This window comes from Anthonomus grandis, chromosome 4, assembly GCF_022605725.1.
Source record: "Anthonomus grandis grandis chromosome 4, icAntGran1.3, whole genome shotgun sequence".
Lineage (NCBI taxonomy): Eukaryota > Metazoa > Arthropoda > Insecta > Coleoptera > Curculionidae > Anthonomus > Anthonomus grandis.
In genome coordinates, this window is record NC_065549.1 from 39,200,586 (window position 1) to 39,220,229 (window position 19,644).

The following is a 19,644-nucleotide window of genomic DNA, read 5'->3' on the forward strand; positions in this document are numbered from 1 at the left end:
TATGAAGACTCTTCCTCAGAAGAAGACCCATTCCATAATAGTGAAGGGTCCGATGAGTTGTATCAGCCCTCGGATACTTCGGACGAAGATAGTGGAGACATTAAAAGTGATGCAAACAAGAACCTAACCCAACCCAACGACGGCGTTATTTCTGCTGAAAATTCAGATCAAGAGGCTGAAACTCCTGTTACAACTGGTAATATAATTTGGTCATTACCTACAAAAACCTATGTCCCAAGACTTAGCATTCCAAATGAAAGTCAATGTATCATACATCCTTCAATTACTGCAAATGCCTTCCCGCTGGATATATTCACTAAAATTTGTCCTCGAAGTTTATTTACTTTTATTGCTGAGTCTACAAACCAGCGAATCAAAATTTACAAAGAAAATAAAAAAAGCAGGCGACTTTCACTGATGCAGGGGAGATTATGATTACTATTGGCTGCACATTAGTTATGTGTTTTAATAAGGTGCCAAAACGTCGCCATTACTGGTCATCGCATCCATCTTTGGGAAAGAAGGCCATCAAATCGGCCATATTCAAAAACAGGTATTTGTTTTTACTATCCAAGCTTTATTTCAATAATCCAGTCAAGCCAGAAGGGGCCAGTAAGATTTATTATGTACAAGAGCTTCTATCTTGCTTTAAATATACGTTTCAGAAATATCGATCCGACAGTACAAGTCAAAGTATTGATGAGAGCATGGTGGGCTTCAAAGGAAGATCTTCACTGAAACAATATATGCCACAAAAACCTATGAAAAGAGGCATAAAATTATGGTCTAGATGTGATGCCAAAACAGGATATACATACGATGCAAATGTATATTGCGGCAAGGACGACGTTGAAAGGAGCGGAACTTTGGGCGAAACTGTTGTAAAAAAATTATGTGAAACTATACAAAATCCAAACGTAGTTCTGGCCTTTGATCGATTCTTTACATCAGTCCGTTTGATGGATTCCCTCCAATACCCAGCTGTGGGAACAGCCATTATTACAAAAAAAGACATGCCAAAAAAATTCATCGAAAAACGAAAAATGTCTAGGGGTGAAAGCGAGGTTTTATCAAATCAAACAAACTCTATTGCGATCAAATGGCAAGATACAAAGCAGGTTATTCTTTTGAGTAACTGCCATACCCCTGATATGAGCTGTGTGAAGAGAAAAGACAAGACTGGGCAGAGAGTTGACGTACCATATCCCACTGCTATTGCATACTACAATGAAATCATGGGTGGTGTGGATCTGGCTGATCAGATAAGTGGCTTGTATGACTTTGGCAGAAAATCATGCAAATAGTGGAAAAAAGTATTTTATCGACTTTTGATGATTGCTGTTATTAACAGCTGGGTAATATATAATGACTTACGTCGTACCCAAAAAAAGATACCCTTACTGGAATTTTTATTTACCTTATCAGAGGACCTAATCGAAGAAGGACAACAGCAAACTTCAGTCAAACAGTTGTTAAAGGCCATCAAAGAGATCAAAAGTAATGAAAAATGGGCGTGATCACCTTCCAACAGAAACATCGAAACGGCGAAGATGTGCTCGTTGCGCTCTTCAGAAAAAAGAACGTAGAACCACTTCTATTTTTGCAATGTGCGATGTAGGGTTGTGCAAGCATTGTTTTGCGCTTTATCATTCGTCCTAAAATACTTACCTTTGCGGGTTGTCTTTTTGTGAATAAAAAAAATAAAAATTTTGAAATACAAAAATGGGTTTTTTGGCCCCTAGGGATATTTATAACCCACCTAAAAATCCCGCTGGGATATATTTGTCTCACAATTTTTTGCTCTCCCTGTATATATTTTTTTAATTTTAACTAGTATGTATTGTCAAATGATCTCTTAAAATACCATAACTCGCAAAAACATCCTTAAAATTATTAAAAATAAAATTGGGTCCCAAAGGGTTAAAGAAGAGATATTTAAAAGCCAAGCGGTAAATCTACTTTTTTTTTTAGTAGATGATTTGAAACAACGCATCCGTCAAGAAATATGTCGAATAATGTTCGAAGTGTGCAGCAGGCATTTTTAGATCGATTAGGCTATTGTCAGTTGAGCAACGGAGGACATTTCGAACATTTGCTGAAATAGCATTATTTTTAAGTTTACGAAGTTTTGCTTTCGAAAGAATAAAACGTTCTAAACATTGTCTTGTTTTTCCTTTTTTTCATGACTTTCTGTCAATTTTTAAATTTTAATGAGAATAACTCCAAGGCGCTTAGACTTATTATAGCACATAAAAAATATTTAGAATTCTAAGGGTAATCCAAAAATGCATTAAAAAAATCGTGTTGCAATTTGGAAAATAGTTATTTATCACGTTGACTGCCTATAAGTATTTTGTGCCCTTGTTCAGAAGCCGTCGGGACTATTTGCAAAAAGTAGTTCGAAAATAGGATTTTTAATACTTTGTATGATTAATATTGTGTTTTTTTTTGCTTTTTGGGCCTAAATCTACTTTGACTCAATAGCTGAGTCACCGGCTCCTGAGGTATATTTCTCCTAGAATATGCCGGTGACTCAACATTTGAGTCAAATTTTAAAGTCAGAATTAAAATAAAAAACAATCAACTTTTAACAGGTATATTTTATATTATGTATTGCACGTGTAATTCTTATCACTAAAACTTTGCAAACACATAACGTAGCGAAAAAAAACATAAATAATTAATTTTTCTTAGGAGTAAATCACAAAAAATAATAACAAAATTAACATTTTTTAAAGAACAAATGAAAAAAAGACCTATTTTTCATCGTGGTAGATTCGAAAGCAATTTCCGAGGCAAAGACCTGGCTTATCTAGACAAACCGGGCAGAAAAATGGCGTGTTCTTGCGCATTTTCTGTGTATAACAAACCCTGCATCTCTTTCTCATTTGACGACCTTTATTATCCATTTCACATTTTTCAGGCAAATAGAGAGTAGAGTATTTGAAGAGTAGAATATTTGTTATAAAGGTGATGAGACTATTAAGCAGCATCATTGATATCAGATGAATAGCAAGCTTCTTATACCATCTGATGGTTTTTCTTTCGCTGGCATAATAAGCAAGCATCTGATCTTGCCTGTCGATTCCTGACATGTTTTTAATTATAATTAATGATAGCATTTGGCTTTTCTTTTTCCTCGTTTCGTCTATTTGGTTGCTTGATCAGTTCCTTACTAAACTCTGTAGATATAAATAAAACCTCCCTTTTGTCACGCCATTTACCCACTGCAATGCCTTTAGAGTACTTTGTAATAGATTCACCTTTTTTAAGTTTTTTAGAACTCACTTCGGGAGGATTTCCTTTCCTGTTCAGCCTTAAGGTTCCAGTAGCATAGGTTTTTTTTTAAATTAGCTCTTTACATAGTGCAATCGAGTTATAGTAATTATCCATGTATAAGGAATGGCCCTTATCAAGATAATTCTTTGTCAAACTTAAAACAACGTTTGCTGCATGCCCTAATTCTCCCTTCATATCTTTTTCGTCTCCAGTATATATCCTAGCTTTTAACACAAGCCCATCAGGTTCTGACAAAATATACAGTTTCACCCCAAACTTGTGCTTTTTATTTTTAATATACTGGCGAAAAACCAGTCTTCCTCTCCATAGCACCATGGACTCATCTAGTGATAGCTCCTTGTTTGGGTAATAGATCTTGTCAATTCTGTCATTGAAGAAATTTTGAAGCCATCTTATCCTGCACAAACGGTCACCATAATCTGGGTCACCTCTTTCGGGATTTTTAGAAAAATGTAAACATCTTAGAATGACTAGAAATCGATTTCGACTCATGTTATTTCTGAAACAAGACAGATTATACAATTCATCGGTCTTCCAGTAGTCCTGCAAACGGTTTAGCTGAATATTGCCCATGTGAAGCCACAGACCCAAAAAAGTTTTCAGTGTTGGCACTGTCAACGGCTTCCATTCAGTGATTCTTGATTTCTCTTTTGTTTCTTTACTTAAAAAGAGTTGTTCGGCATAGTTGTTAGTTTCGGTAGCAATATGTTCCAGAAAATCGTCTGTGATAAACAATTGAAAAAAATCGATGGGGTTGTCCGAGGTTAAATTTACTCTAAGTCCAGGCACACCCGAAAATAAAAAGTCATTTTGATTAGGCACATCAGTCCAGGTCGGAATATCACTGTTACTGTTTTGAACACTAATCGTCTCATTATTCTCAATGTCGGTAAGGCTTGCATCCTCTAAAGCGGCAACATCGGGCAATTCGTCTTCGTCGCTTGAACTCTCATGATCAGTAGGCTCGTATTCACTGCCACTATCGACGAACGGGTCCTCCTCACTTTCTGATAAATACAAAAGTTCTTCTTGTTCAGATAATGTCAGGGGTCTCATCATTTTGAAATCTGTATGCCTCCGTTTAGGCCGAGAAGGACCTGGATTTTCTTCATCCATGTCAGGAAAACTACTTATCACCAACAAAAACCGATTTCGAAAAAACACGTGTTTATAAGTACACTTGCGACCGGTGAAACGAGACGTATCCCCTGCGGAAGCCGAAACAATACTAAACTCATATACTAAAGCCATGCACAGGACTCAACAGTTGAGCCACTGGCCATAGGAGGGGTACCGCCGTGACTCATATGTTGAGTCATTGGCAGTGAACGTGTTATGCAACAAGTGTGTAAAATGATCCTTTTTTGATGAATGGGAAACTTGTCGATAATTCCCATGAATAAAAAAGAGGATTTTACACTCGTGTACCGAAGAAAACATCAAGAAAATCAAAAATATCAAATTAGTTTACGCCCTTAAACGACTTTACGATAAAAAAAACGTCAAAACATTTGTTGACAAATTATAAATTAAATGTAAAATAAACGTCAAATTATTTGTTACGCACTAGTGCGTAAAAAATAAAAAAGTGAAACTTTAGACACTCTGGGAAGTGTGTAAAGAGAGCACTTTACGCAGGTAGTAGAAAATAGTTATTTGTGTGTAAAATGATTCTTTTAATGAATGTCCCAAAAAAAATAAAATCCAAACCAAACTTAAATCCGCTAGAAAATAAAGACCAACTTTTATTTCCGAGCGAATGGAACTCTGAACTTGATACCGTTGCTTCATATCGAGTTATAGGGTTTGAAAATGAAAGCTATTTGAATTCAAATACCCTTGTTGATGCTTTATAAAATTCTTCATATGACATAAAAAAGAGAAATTGCATAACTTAAACATCTTTTATATCCAAGAGACATAAATTAATTTGTTAGGGCAATACTCTCGTACCTGTCCACCCAAACCACAATATGATCCAGACTCTAAACTTGATATTCCATTAATTTAATGTTTGTAAAAAAACCTCCGACCAAAATTAGTTATAAGGGATTTAATTCATGCTTACAACGAAAATAATTACAGTGTGCCAGAGACCGGTCATACTATACGACATCTTCGGTTTAGAATAAATTGCTTTTAATTAATTTTCTATAGTTAGCAGTAATTATTTTTTGATTAAATATTTTGTATATGTTATTACGAGATTTGGCGAGAAATACCATATTACATTTTTTGTATAAAATAGCCCACGAAATGTGTAAAGTAAGTTTTTGTTCATAATATATATAAAAAAAAAGTTCAAGGCCAATCAATTCTACGAGGGATTATTTTATCTTCTTTAATGAATACGTTATTCATGAAAACTAATGATATCTTAAATTTAACCATGTCGAAGAGTCCTTAAGACCAAGCAACACACGATAGTTAAATACTCCTTGATTTTTGGTTTACGCCAGATGTAAATCTGTGTGTTTTTAGTGTACATATTTGGTTAAACTTTAACTATAAATATCGGATAAAATGTCCGCGTGATATACGTTGAGGAATTTAATATTATGTGTATGTTTTATTTACGTGTAACAAGAAGGCTTATTACATGTTAATATTATTCAATTATTATTTTATAAAAGGTAAACGTTTAATAAAATGTTAGGTAGGTAGACGTTTATAAAATGCGTGTTTTTTAAATAACTTTACTACCAATGTAGATATATAGATTTTTTTAATGTGTTTTATGCATCCATCAGGGGGCATTTGTGGACGTACAAAGAAAAAAGTAATTTTTGCCAATGGCATCCTTAAGAGATTTATCATAAATATTATTTAATAAAAAAAAGTATACCATGCATTTTTCTAAAATAAATTTTAAATCTTTGTTTAATTTTATTTGTATCTTATTTGGTATAATTATTGTTTCATACACGTTATTGCATTTCCTATTTTTTTCTAGATTTCTTTGTGTATGATAATCTATTATTACACTATGAGATATATACGTGTATGAAAGGTATATCGTATCCTGGACAATGGCCTAGGTGTGATATCGGAATCATTTTATCACATAATTGAGGTGTAGTGATCGAGTGTAAAGACTAGTTCTGTAGGCCGGAGGTATACAACACTATGTCACGATATAATAAGTTGTGGTAATTAACAAAACAATAAAAAAATTATATATTATTAGAGGTAGAATAGCACTTAATATTTTAATTATATTCTTTTTTATTATCATTGATGCTTTTATTGAATACATACATTTACAATAAAAAATATTTTAAAAAAAATATTAATAGGATTTTGACGGACATGGTTTTATATGCCTCTAAAAAAAAATATGAAAGTAAGAAAGGAGTTAACACCATAATGTTGAATGTTGTGAAAAGTAAGTTATAAAATTCACAAATTAGCAAAGAAAAAAGCTGTTAAATTGTAACTTATTTTTTATTAAGTTATTAGTTATAAAAAAATAATACATTAAGTATTTCTTAGTCACATTCATCACTCTCAGGGTAATCATGATTACTGCTGCCATGTCTCAGGTTTGTATAAAAATCGTGACAATAGGAACTTGTATATGACAGTAGTGCTAATAAGTCTTGATACTTCTGCTCGGTGATTGGTTTTCCTGTCTCGCTAGGCACATTAAGTTTATCTGGCAGAGTAATGTTTGGACTCCTTACATATCTCTTCAGGTTGACCATTTTAAAATTTCCATCAAATTCTGTTTTAAAATACAACATTCCAATCTCTTCCTGTCTTACCTGTAATTGAACAGCATTTGAAATTGGTACAGGCTGTTTTTCACTGTCGACTTTTCGACAAATAAATGGAGATGTTTTCGGATTTTCGTATAGCTCCTTAAAGTTTAGGAAGTCTTGTATTTCCATGTTATGTACAACATACTTACTATGAACCTGCCTTATAAATTGTTGCCAATCCCAAGGAGTCATAATTTCTAAGCGTGTTAAGTGTTTACTTTTTCTTTCAATCAAAGCGTGGACGGTATCTGCTGCCATGTGTGTATGGCCTTTTAAGGGAAATTTTTGATTTATAACCTTGAGTTGAGGGTATTTGACTAAAATCCAGAACAGAGCAGCAATAATTGCCATATTTTTGTTTTGTCCGTAACAGTTATCTGACCAAATAGTCAGTTCTTTAATATTATTGTCCTTAATATTAAATCTTGAGTTTAGTTGTGGGATGGGATCGAAGGAATAAAAACAAACGTCACTTTATGTACTGGCCAACGTTTCGCAATAATTTTATTGCTTCATCAGGGCCCTATAATTCATAATAATGTTCTACCTAATCATATTCTACAAACCTCAAAATGTTTAGAAAATTTAATGTTAGATAACAGCCCTTTTACTAACAAATTTCATAAAGTTCTACTTAAATTTCAAAAATCCATTATTAACTTAGAAATCGAGCATAGTCACTTGAAATGCAATAAAATTAAACAATCAATTAATACTTAAAAAAATACAGTGCATGGTAATATTTCTAATGAAATGTTCCAAACTTTCTGAAATTTTCAAGATCGTTTTTTTAATATCACTTGCAATAAATTAAAAAATAATCAAATAAAAAAGTTCAAATCTTTACTTAGCAAACAACGTAATGATAGTTGCATGTCCAGTTACAATGTTAATGATAAATGGATTATCAATTTAACAAATATAGACATTCCGAATGATGTAAAATACCTATTAAGTTTAGGAGATAAATTTAATCTTCCTTACCCCACTAACAAAGTGCCAATCGAACAGTTGATCATAGACATTGAATACATTTTTGAAAAATTTGATGAACCAACTAGGATTGACTTGCGTAATAGGTGTATAAATATTATTACAAACCATATTAAGTCAAACAAATTTTGCAAAAATACTAACAATAATTTCAAGAAAAGTACAAGTAAAAATATACAATTTATACGTAACCATAAAGAGCTTGTAATCACGAAAGCAGATAAGGGTAATTGCACCGTAATCCAAAACAAGTATGACTTTGACCAAAGGATAGTTAATGCTCTCAATGATACTGAAACTTATAAAAAATTAAATAAAAATCCTACCATGAACATTCAAAGTAAAACTAACAAAATTATATCACAACTTTTTGATAAAAAAATGATATCGATTGAACAACAAAAATGGTTAAAAATTAATAATGGTGTCGCTCCCAAAATCTATTTCTTACCAAAAAATTCATAAATTGGGGACACCACTACGACCCATAGTCTCTTTTACTGGTTCCCCTCTTTACAATTTAACAAAACTTTTGTCCAACATTTTACAACATTTTTTTATAAAAGATGAACGATATGTGAAAAATTCTTTTGATTTCGCTAATTACATTAAAGAGCAAACAGTCCCTGAAGGTTATATTCTTGTATCGTTGGATGTTGTTTCTTTATTTACTAATATACCGGTGGACCTAGTAACTGATATAATCACCCAAAAGTGGCATCTTATCCGGCCTAATACATCGCTAGACCTTGAAACAGTTGTTTTTCTTTTTAATTTTTGTATTGAGAATAATTATTTCCAACATGGTGAAAATTTCTATACCCAAATTTTTGGCCTAGGAATGGGAAACTGCATGTCCCCAATATGCTCAGACATTGTAATGGCACAACTACAAGATCAGTGTATTTCTGAACTATCTTTTAATGTACCTTTTTTCTGTAGGTACGTGGATGACATAATCACGGCAATTCCAAATAAAAAAGAAAACGAAATTCTATCAGTCTTCAATAGTTTCCATCCACGTTTACAATTCACTATCGAACAAGAAATTAACTGTAGTCTTCCATTTTTGGATGTTAAAGTCATAAGATCCACAGGTGGTACCATAAAAACAGATTGGTATCAAAAACCAACTTTCTCAGAACGCATTTTAAATTATTTTTCAGAACATCCTATGACACACAAAATAAATGTAATAAAAAACCTAAAACATCGGTGCTTGAGACTTTCTAGTCCAGAATATCATAAAAAAAACCTTCATTATGTTCAGACAATTTTAAAGAAAAACAACTACCCCCTATCAATTATTAAAAAAATAATTAACGACACCGAGAACATTACTCAAAATATTACACGTAACAATGAAAATAATCAATTGGCTTATTTCAAGATTCCTTACATTAACACACTTTCTCATAAAATTAAAAAGACCATACAATCAAAATCTGATGTTATTAAAATCTCAGAAAGAAGTGAAAACTCGGTAAGAAAACATTTCTTTACGAAGCTTAAAACCAAAGACGCCTTTGATTTACATTCTAACATTATTTATAAAATACCTTGCTCTGGGTGTGATGTGTGTTACATTGGTCAGACGGGTAGATATTTGAGGCAGCGCCTATACGAACATGAGTATGATTGTAGGAATTTAGCCCTTAAAAAAAACCCTACTGCTTTAGCTGAGCACAAAATGAATACAGGACACACTTTTAATTTTGGCAAGACTACAATTATGGGCCAACAGCAGCTTTTTAAAAAGAGACTTCTAGCCGAAATGATAAACATAAAAAAACATAATAATGCGGTAAATAAAAGAACGGATATAGACAATCTAAGTTCTTCTTATTTTAATCTAATAGATGAAATCAAAATGTAAACTTTTGGGACTGTTTTGGTTCTTATCACTAAAAAGAATGCGTCTATTGTGTTCTCGCATACCCGGTTTTTTCTGGCTAGATGCTAAATTATTATTGTACACCGTAGAATCAATTTTAAAGCAACTGTCTGAGATACAACCCATCAATTTAAACCGTTTTTGTTAAAAAAATAATATTTTATATATTCTATGTTACCTGTGTGTCCTGTAAATATGATTTTTTATGACAAGCAAAATCACACTGTTATGTAAGCAATTTTATCATTTTTTTTTTTGTTGTGTAATTTTTGTTGTTTTTTTTTTTTTTTTTTTTGTTTTTCTGTTTTTTTTTTCTTTTTTGGTGGTATCAACATAACCCCAAAAAGTTTAATTTTGTTTATATATAATAATCCTTTTTTATTGTGTCTTTTTTGTTACCTTAGGGCCCTGATGAAGCAATAAAATTATTGCGAAACGTTGGCCAGTACATAAAGTGACGTTTGTTTTTATTCCTTCGATCCCATCCCACAACTAAACTCAAGAATTCAAACCTATAGGATCGCAACTAGAATTTATTGAAGACTTAATATTAAAAGATACCCACTTAATCAAAGCTGATGCAATCTCATTTCCCCCTCGACCAGCTTTGCTTTCATCCCACATCATATTGTGAGCTTGTCCCGTCATTGCGTCATAAATAGTAAAAGTTAAGGTCCAAAGCTTTCTTTTATAAAAGCTGGTACCACAGGTTAATAGTGGCGTCGATAGGTACTTTTGTAAGTCAACGGTTAAAACTTTAAGTGTTGGGTTATTTCTTGAGATTTCGATATTCTCATGTTTAAGCGCATATCGGGTAGTTGATTCTTTTTGATGATTATCAAACTGTATTTTGAAAATGTCTGTTTTATAATTATAATTTTTCTATCTGTCTATTCTGTCTGATGTTGTGGACTTGATTTTTGCAACGAATTGGTCGCAAGTATCACACGTATCTACTTCTGGTGCCTTAAATCACAAATTAAAATCTTTATGGAAAATATTATAGTAGACCCATTTCTTTGCAACTAGTCCCTTTTCAAGACCTTTATCCTCACACCATTCTAAATAGTTTTTATACAATTTTTCTATGTTCAGGTCAGGGCCTAAATATAACCTAACCTAACACCAAGTGGATTTGGCGTTGTTTACCCCGAAGTAAAATATGCACTTCTGGATATTAAGTTTGAGGCATACAACATTATTTCTTTTAGTGTTCTTTACCTCGTATAAAAAAGTCACATGGTGTTAAAAGTTTCTATGGAATTGGGTTAATATAAAAAATAAAAGATAGTGTCTTATGCCTCTAAATAAAGTACAAAAAATGCCATAAAACTATGTGCTTAACTTAATTTTGGCCAAAATTGAGTTAAGTTCGATGAAGATAGTGTCTTATGCCTCTAAATAAAGTACAAAAAATGCCATAAAACTATGTGCTTAACTTAATTTTGGCCAAAATAGTTTTAACTTAAAAAATGAATCTTTGAACCTAGATAATGAAAGATTGTCTAGAACCAAAAAAAATTAAATTTTTTCAAACTTATCTTTGAAAAACTGAATTTTCACTTATTTTCGGTAAAAAATGGCACACTGCAACTACTGCAATTTTCATAGTGATATGCCTTGCTTTCGAGAAATAAAATAAATAGGTTTTATCGCGTTTCACTACAAAACCTCAAAGTTATGTGGGAAAAGTATAGATACAAAAACAGATTATAGATATAGACTTTTGTATCACCTATAATTTTCTGCCGTTTTTCATTGACACCCACCCCACACAACTTACCAGTTTACCAGTAAGAAATTGTTTTCAAAAATAATACGCATGTATAATAACAGCTCGTTTCATCGTTAATATTTAATCTAATAACACAGTTAAATGTCTTCAACGCCAAATGAAGGTCAACTTCACTTTTTTGCATAGAAACCTCTATTTTTTTTAATAGTATCTGATTTAGCGTTAAAAAATAAGTAACTTTCATCTTTTCTCTAACATTAATTCTTGATCCTGTTACGAATTTTTTCCTTGACAATGACATAAGAAATAGGAATAGCTTTGGTTTAGCAATTCTTTAATATTGTTCTGACAAGGCATTGTTGATTAATGATTAATGCAAGTTGTTATGATGCAAAAATTTTCTATAGTGAACAGGTCTCACGTGTTTATCCTAGATATTTCAGGAGATTGTCAACAAATACTGATGAATAAAGTAAATGAGAGATTATTTTGGTTCACAGCATTTGTTTAGTTATCAAGTATTTGACTATTTTGTTGAGTGACTATGGACTGCCTAACAATAAATGATAAAGTCATAGGACCTTATTTTATTGATGGTGTCCTTACAGGCCAAAAATACCATAATTTTTTGCTGGAGATTCTGCCAGTATTTTTAGAAGATGTGTCTTTTGAAGTGAGACTAAATATGTGGTACCAGAATGATGGTTGTCCTCCACATTATTCACGCATTGCGCGCCAAGTGTTGAATCGTGACTCCAATGGACATTAAAGTGGTCGCGCCGCCGAGTGTAAAAGGTAAGAGTGTAAGGTCGAGTCCACTGACCGCCACGGTCACCTGATTTGACGCCCTTAGATTTTTTTCTATGGGGTTATTTGAAGGAGATCGTATATCGCGATCCACCAACGACTTTCGAAAATATGAAGCTGCGAATCACGGAGGTTTGAGGGCAGATAACTCTACAGATGCTGCTCTCTATTCATCGATTGTTTAGAAAGCGAGTCGAAAAATGTATAGAAGTGGAAGGTCAACACTTTGAACATTTATTGAAATAATTTTCTGACTTTTTTTGTTTCAATTTCTTTTATTTGAACTTTGTACGTTTTATTTTCAAGTTTTCGATTCTGTTGATAATAAAATTCTATCATAAGATACTTTCACTCCTTTTGATAGATCATCAGATACTACCTACAAGGGCAAATGTCATTGTCATGTAAAAAAGTGTCATATGAAAGTTACTTATTTTTAAACGCTAAATAAGATACTATTAAAAAAATAGAGGTTTTTATGCAAAAAAGTGAAGTTGACCTTCAATTAACCTTGAAGACGTCTACTCAAGGTCAAACCAATGACGTCATTTTATGGCCCTCTGGAATCCATTCAAACTTCAAATGAAACATTTTCTGGATACATGTTTAGTCTTAGATATATGGCGACGTCTCAAGTTAAATGGACCACCCTGTATATATATATTGATAAATATTTAATACAAAAACAGTGCTATTAGGTTACGAGATTACGAGTAGATATTATGGACGAAAAACAGTTATTTTTTAGAAGAATTTCATGAAATAAATTGAGGTATAGAAGTTAAGGTTAATAACTAAATACGTGTCAACTTTTTTTAAATGCTTAAATTTTCTCCCTGTTGTAAACAGAATCGTATATAATATACGTATATTCTACAGTTTAATAAATAATAACCCTACGGTTTATAAATATTCCAAAACCAAAAATTACCTAAAAATTCGTTGAATGAATATATATTTAACGATAATAATATATGATGTGTTGCTTAGGGGTATTTCATAAAGTCTCTCTAAGGCATTTTCTTAATTTTAAAAGATGGCGTATTGTATGACACTTCAAAGGTTTGCAGAATCTTTTTTTCCTTAAAAAGGAAGGGGGTTAACCTTCACGTTGAGAACTAGCTTCATAGTACAACTCTAGATATTAATTTTGGAAAGTTTTTTTATGCTCAAAAAGTTAAGAAAAAACTATCAATCTATCAACACGGTTTTTATCCAAAAAGGTCATTTATGGCTGGGCCAGAGTATATACTTAGAAGAAGGGTTACGCAAAGGAAGAAATGGAGCTAATGCAACGATATGTGACATGCACTAAAAACAGATTAGTAGGCAGCAAATTGCCTAATGAAAAAATTGAAGCCCGATGCCCCCAGGGAAGGCTTTTGTCCTTTCTTCTGTGAAACACAAATGAGCTTCTGTGAAATATGAATAAGCTACTCCTAAAAATAGAGGAACCCAAATACGGTGCTAAAGGATATGTAAATAAGTTAGTTATAATAGCCCAAGACAAGTTTAATACAGTACTAAGTGACCGACTACAATCAACCATAAGTCCGCAATAGTCACATTCATCTTCTTCTTCTTGTCTTTTTTTTCTTCTACGTCAGCCCGTGTCCATTGTCGGAGGCTCTTCCAGTTTTTCCATGTCCCGTGATCTTTTGATAATCTTATCTATTATTCCCCCGCCACCGCTCTTATATCATCTATCTATCTTATTTTCCAGAGTGCAGGTCTCTGGGTCCTGTCTCGCCACATGACTAGGCGATAGGTTACTCTTACTGCTACTATAATCTTAGAGTCCCTGGCCATATTATTAGATACAGCAACGAGATCAAAATATAATGTTTTAAAAAAGAATAGGTTAATCGGGATACTCCGTGATACGAAGCAGAACAAGTAAAGATGGTACCTGCCGACACGTGTTTCTGCTTTTTGGCTTTTTCAGGGCAGGACAATTTACTGTCTGTGCTAGCTTTCATTCTTTGAAACTGTATTAACTCGGATTAAAGTTGTATCACACAGGTAGCCTATGCTTCCTTAGTCTAGATGCAATATTTTTCCTTCAAAACCGGAGTTAATAGAGCTAATTACACAAATTGTTTGTTTGCTCCTTTTCGTGATCCCTTATGGCTTTTTTTGTTTTCCCTTTTTCTTTAGGTTCCTGGTTGCCCTGCCCTGATGAACCAAAAAGCAGAAACACGGATCGGCAGGTACCATCTTTACTTGTTGTGATTCGTATCAGAGTATCTCGATTAACCTATGTATTTATGCCATTATGTATTAAACTTACTGTAATTTGCTTTAAAACCAAGGCCTTAAACTAATAAATTAAAAAAAAACCAATTGAGATGATATCTTACATAAATCCATTAATTCAAAATACAAAGCGCCTAACTGAATCGATTTGCCATTTTTCACAAAAACGGGAAACTTGAAACCTCCTTTTAAGAGCCAAAAGGTTTTTTATCGGAAAAAATGCGTTAAATCGTTAGAAGGGAAAAAGCTCGTTATGTTCTTGCCACAATCGTTTATTAATGATTATTTAATAGTCCTTAGACCAAATTTTGGTAGTGAAAACATCTTAAAGTTTCACAAGTCACAAAGTTAATGATATTTTTCTGTTATGATTTGCCCCGAGTTCATTAAAATGGTGAAGTAGCATATTATGGTCTTTGCATATACTTGGTCGTGCGATCTAATACATAAATATGAAAAATACGTGATTCATTCCTTTTTTATTATATTGTACATAATTGTTTGCTAAGAGTTTAAAATTATTTATATGTTTTGTTGTTTTATATGCTCTACATCAATATTCAAAATAACCGAACGTGTACATTTGACGTTTAATAAATTTATTTAAATGGCAAATATTAAACACACTATAATGGGAATAATTTAGACTTTTTACGACATTATAATTCATATCTGGGGATTGGTTTACTAAGGGCGGATGTCACAGTCTTCCCAAAGTTCGTGGACAACCGCCTTTGGCGTCTTTCTTTTCTTCTTTAACTACTATGGTAGTTGAAGACAAACAAAAACCATGAATATCCGTGACACTCATGACTGCGTGCAATTAATTCGTATGTCGTGCCAAAAGACTTCCTGTGTTTTGAAAGCATAGGTAAATCTACACTTTCTGTACTCGTCTTCCGAAAAACGATGGCAATGGCGAAGAATTTTTGTTATTAAGAGTTGTTCAATTGCAATTTAAAAAAGACCTTCCAGGACTTGTACATTATATAAAGACCAGCTTTGAGAATACTGTCTTTAAACAAGTAAGCCTTACTAGACAATCCCGGAAGCCTTTTTTTCCTGACATCATCCCAGTCTTATCAAGCAACTTGAGACATATTTCAACACAGAAATATCGGCATCTTTTAGATCTTTTGCAATAGACACCAGAGACTTTAAGGGACTAAGGAATTACAGAAACCTTCCTCATGGTTAGGACGAAGATAGTGAAGAAGATGCTTAAGTAATATATATACAGTGCGAACGTAAAGGTTGGAATAAATTCATTTAAAATTCAGGGGTATGTTCAAAAAAAAACGCTCGGACATGTCGATTTTTATTTTTAACTGCGGGTTTTCTTACTATAATTTTATGTATACAGGGTGGCCCAAAAATAAGTTACGGTGATCAACGTAATTTTTTTAAATGTAAACACCTATTTTTTATTTTAGATTTAGGTTCTACATCAAATTCTAAGTACATTTCATGTACCATGTCCTATACCTAAAATCGACCGTTGACGATTGAACACAATAAAAGGCTATTTTTGGAAGAGTTATTTATATCAAGCAACCTATCAGTTATTGTTTGGTTATTTACATTTGTGGTTGGTGTTTTTGATTGTTAACTTGTCACAATTTGTTGACATCAAATAATTTTGAGTGAATTTAGTTTGATTTAGATGCCTAAGCAAAGTTTTGCTTGTGTTAAGTTTATCAAAAGATAAAATTAAAATTTCAAAAAAATGGTACGTCTTAGTGAGCGAGAGCGAATAGAGATTTTGATGATGATTGGTTATGGAAACAGGATGCGCACTCAGATGGAAGTCTGTGAAATTTATCATGCCAAGTATCCTGATAGGCCACGTATATCTCAAAGTACTGTCAGTAAAATAGAACAGAAATATCGGGATTTGGGTCATATCAGGGATAATTATACGAAAGGTCGGTCAAGTATATCAGAAGAGAAGCAACTAAATGTTTTGCTGGCAGTTGAAGAAGATTGCCATAAAACGACTCGCAATATTGCGTTAGAAAATCTGATATCCCAGACATCCGTCGTTAAGTATTTAGGTATAAATAAATGGCACCCTTACAAAGTTCAATTGGTTCATGAACTAAATGAAGATGACCCAGATAGGCGTTTAGAATTTTGTGAGAGACTTATGGACTTGTGCCATGCTAATCCACAATTTTCAAAAAAAATTGTATTTTCTGATGAGGCAACGTTTTGTCTTCATGGTAGTGTAAACCAGCAAAACTGCCGATATTGGGCTACTGAAAATCCGCACTGCATGATGGAGTGCCACAGCCAAGTCCCTTAAAAAGTAAATGTTTGGGCGGGGGTGATTGAAAACAGGGTTATAGGGCCCTTTTTCTTTGAAGGATACTTGAATGGTGAGAGGTATTTAGAGTTTTTAGAAAATGACTTGGTTCCATGCCTTGCCACTTTATATTAGATAATTCCTTATGGTATCAGCGAGATGGAGCTCCAGCCCATTACACTCGTCCCGTGCGCCAGTACCTGGATACCGTTTTCCCTGGATGTTGGATTGGTCAGAGGGGTGCAATTGAATGGTCGGCCAGATCGCCGGATCTGACTCCTTTAGATTTTTTTTTGTGGGGGTATCTTAAGTCCAAAGTTTATGTTAATCGGCCAAACAACATTGAAGACTTAAAAATTAGAAAAACGGAAGAAATAAGATTGATAGAACCTTCTGTTATCGATAACGTTTTACAAGAATTTCAGCATCGACTGGGATATTGCCAAGAGGTTCGTGGCAGCCATTTTCAACACTTATAAATAAATTAAAATATTTTTATATATTCTTGCTTGATATAAATAACTCTTCCAAAAATAGCCTTTTATTGTGTTCAATCGTCAACGGTCGAGTTTAGGTATAGGACATGGTACATGAAATGTACTTAGAATTTGATGTAGAACCTAAATCTAAAATAAAAAATAGGTGTTTACATTTAAAAAAATTACGTTGATGACCGTAACTTATTGTTGGGCCACCCTGTATACATAAAATTATAGTAAGAAAACCCGCAGTTAAAAATAAAAATCGACATGTCCGAGCGTTTTTTTTTTGAACATACCCCTGAATTTTAAATGAATTTATTCCAACCTTTACGTTCGCACTGTATATATATATATATCGTTTTTTTTTATTTAGCCAAAAACTAATACAAGTTATTTATTTATTTTATTTACATCACTTAACAGAGAAACTCCAATAATAGAGTGGAAACGATGTATATAAATATGAAATCACCTTATCAAAATAAAATTAATATTATAGATATGATAAATTATTAATAATTATATAAAAAAAGAAAAAACAAGATTATCTAAGCTAGGCAACTTCTTTTAATTTCGGCTAGGCTACAGTTAAATATATCGCATTGATTCTGTATAAAGTTATATGTATTTCAAGCTCTACATATAGGCGAAAATTTTGAAATATTGGTTTGAGGTATTGGAAGGTAAAAAGTTTGAGGACTGCGAACTGACAGCCGAGGAGTGAGTAAATTTAGAAGTTGCAAGATCGCTAATCAATTACGCCATTAATTCATTTATGTATTTTTTGATGTACATTTATGATTTTGTTATGTACATTTATGATTTTACCTGAAATCTTTTAAGCAAACGATCATGTGAGAAGCCGATTTCCTGGTGCACTCGTTCGCATTTAAACCAAAGGAATTTAAGAAATTTTCCTTGTATATTTTCAAGCTCTTGAATATGGTTCTGATAGTATGGCGACCAGACTTAAGAAGAATATTCCAAAATTGAAAGAACCTAGGTAAAGTACAGGAGTTTAATGCCAGAGATATTATTTGTTCCTGACAACAAAACCGAGCGTTTTATAACATCTTTTCATGATATCTTCGATATAAAAACTAAATGAAAGTGAGCTATCAAAAATGATTCCCAAGTCTTTAAAGTAAGTTGATTTTGGTAGTGTCACATTATCAATTTTGTATTGGTAAGTAACACAGTTTTTTTTAAGGAGTAGAAAACCACACAACATTTAGAGGCAAGTTGTTAATCTTGCACCATTCATTCACTAAGCTAATGGCTGCTTAAAGTTTAATGGTGTCCTCAATAGTATCAATTCTACAGTATAATTTTTTATCATTACAGTATAATAAGGTGTTCATTTATAGGTCTTTAGAGATGCTAGTAATAAATGAGTTGAAAAGTAGAGGTCCCAATATGGAGCCTTTTGGTTCCATATTGGATTTAAATTATATTTAAATCCAATATGGCATTATTAAGTATAAAAAAATTTAAAAAATGTTCAGTGTATGTTTACCTCTTCAATTAATTATTATCACACAACTACGTAAAATTACACTCAGCGTACCCAATTTACTTATTTCTTTTATGTTTCATTTTATTAGATGATTTTAATCTGAAACCAACCGGCCAAATCTTATAAATTGAAAACTTTTATCTAAGATTCTAACCCGTTTAAAAAAAATTTAAACCATAGATTACTAAGAACTGAATTAAAATAAATATTCTTATCGCGTTTTCCTATAAAAGCATTTAAATTCCTTTTCCAATTTCAGGATAACTAGAAAAGTAATAACTCAATTCAAATATTTACCGCCTTCGCTTTTTCACCCACTTCACACTTTCCCTTTCAAAACTGTTCGTAAGCGGAAAGTTTTTTTGTTCTTTCGACCGTTCGACACGGCACTTCGCCACGAAATGCCACGAAATTTCCCAGTTTCCTCTACATCGCTTATAAATTTTGCGCATGATATCAACAGGTTATGAAGAAATTGCCGATTCACAATTATTTGAAATTGGGTCTTAGCATAGATATAATAATACCACGTAGTTACTTATGTTATTATGTCTGTGGTGGGGCTCATTTCTTGGAAGATTGATCATGTTTTTGC

General features: G+C 32.7%; 1 protein-coding gene across 1 annotated transcript in view; it reads right to left on the reverse strand.

Moving 5' to 3' along the window:
• LOC126734760 (guanylate cyclase 32E) overlaps window positions 1-19,443 on the reverse strand; it is a 261,555-nt gene extending 242,112 nt beyond the window's left edge. Inside the window, exon 1 of the mRNA XM_050438480.1 lies at window positions 19,347-19,443. The gene's annotated coding sequence lies outside the window, so the exon portion shown is untranslated. The remainder of the gene's footprint in view (window positions 1-19,346) is intronic.
• Window positions 19,444-19,644: the final 201 nt, after the last annotated feature.